Consider the following 2,046-nt stretch of genomic DNA (forward strand, 5'->3'; position numbering starts at 1 on the left):
AGCTGGGTGGATGAAGAGCCATGCTCAAAATGGGGACCGGGGTAAGAGGAACAAGCTGAGAGCAGGCTCTGGGGGAAGATGTAGGTTTAAATTTGGATCTATGGTGATGTCTAGTAGGCAGCTGAATAAATCTGAGTTCAGAGAAGACCTCCGGCCCAGATATAGATGTATAGATTATATATAGTAGACTGGTCCATGCAGTTGGTGACAAGGGTGTGGAGCAGGTAATGAACAGTGATGTGTGAAGTGAGCAGAGTTGAGGGTAGGGCAGGGCGTGTTGGGGACCACACACACACACACACACACACACACACACACACACACACACATGAAACTGTACAAGTCCAGGGAGATGAAAGGAAGGACGTGGCCAAAGAACTGGGAGACATTTTAGGAGATGGTTTCATGGAAACCAAAGTAGGAAAGGGTTTCAAGGACAGAGGGGTCAAAATGATCACTAAGAAGAAGACAGGTCGTAAAAATTTATCTTTTAAACTTTACAAACCAGAGCTCCTTGAAGGTTAGTGTTGTGTAGGAATGGAATCTGGACGGCAGTGGGATGGAGTGAAGGGTGAGGGAGGGAAGAAAAGATAGCACTGAATGTAGAAACTGAGAAATGTCTCTGTCCAGGGAAGGAGGAAGGTGATGCATTTGAGATGATAAAACAAAGGAAAACACACAAGGAGGCAGAGCCTGGCTCTCAGCCTCTTGGTCTTTACTCAAAGTAAAAATTTCCTCATTCTCATCCAATCCTCTACTCTGTCTTTAAGAGGCCTTCCCAGTAGTAAAAGAGGCAAATTTCTCCTCAAGGGCACATTCACAACAGGCCTTTTTAAAATAGAAACCCGTAGCAACCTATGCTAAGCAAATAGTGGGATAAACAGAGTAAGATCTGATCTCATCTTGTATCAATCTTCTGGAAAGACCCAAGAAACGGTGCTGGTGCAAAGCTCTCTGAGATGAGAAAATCACGATTCAAGGCAATGCAATGCCTGTGTCGTCTACTCCCAGAAACCTAGGTTCTTTCTTTTGCAAAGTTTAGCATTTTACTATCCTTCTGGCTCTTCTTCCTTCCTCAGACTTCCCTTCTCTTCCTTCTTGTCTGTCCATCGCCCATCTCTCAAACTGGATTCGTCCTCAGTTCTCCACTGTGAATTCTTCATTCTGCTCCCTACATTTTCAATAGTACTTTTTTTCTCTGACGTGTTGGAGTAGCTTCCCTGACAAATGTTTTTTCTCTTTAATTTTCAGGCAGCCTTTTAAGATCTTTTCATGCTGATAATTAAAAACAACAGTAGGTGAAAGACACCTTTTCCCCAATGGATGAAATTTCCCAAGTATTTGGACATGAAAAATTAAATCTAAATTCTATGTGGGAGAATAGTCATAATTGCATAATCTGTTATAAAAATAAAAGTATACTCTGGTTTCTCTTCAGATCGTATAAATCTTTCGCTATTTACTAAAGATTTCCGTGGAGAGGAACAGTTCTGAGTCTTTACCCAATTTTTTGAGGCCTTACTCTTGTGAGGCAAAAAAAAAAAGAAAAAAAATTAAAAGTTCCCAGTGACATGAGGAAGCAGAGAAGGGCTAGAACCACTAAAACACACAATTTTATAAAATTTAGAGAAAAAATTCATGATTAGGAGACATTTATCAGATCACTTATTTTGTCACATTTTTTGGCAGATCAACCTGCACATGGCAACATCTTTAGACAAATAAAAATGAACTACACGGGGCACGAACACACTTGTGAAGATGGTGACGATGACACCCATCTCCCTTCTGGTCTCAGTCTGCTCAGCCTCTTCTCCCGTGGAGAAGGAACCTGTCGGATGGGGACCTGAAATGTTGCTAGCGTGGAGCACGGACCTTGGATCCGAGCTCTCTGGATGAGATGCTTCTAGGCATCCTCTCTGCAGGGCCCTAATCAACCCCCTGCCTCTTAAGACCCCCTCCTTCTCCCCCAGGGTCCTCCAACCAAAGAGTAGGCACTTCATCTTCTCTGTGAGTGCAGGAGAGTGTCAGCTGGTGCGAACGTGT

General features: G+C 43.1%; 1 non-coding gene across 1 annotated transcript; it reads left to right on the forward strand.

Moving 5' to 3' along the window:
• Window positions 1-1,418: 1,418 nt before the first annotated feature.
• On the forward strand, window positions 1,419-1,534 carry LOC132430401 (U5 spliceosomal RNA). Its single transcript, XR_009520492.1, has one exon. It is a non-coding gene; the product is annotated as a U5 spliceosomal RNA (small nuclear RNA).
• The last annotated feature ends 512 nt before the right edge of the window (window positions 1,535-2,046 follow it).

This window comes from Delphinus delphis, chromosome 8 (genome assembly GCF_949987515.2).
Source record: "Delphinus delphis chromosome 8, mDelDel1.2, whole genome shotgun sequence".
Lineage (NCBI taxonomy): Eukaryota > Metazoa > Chordata > Mammalia > Artiodactyla > Delphinidae > Delphinus > Delphinus delphis.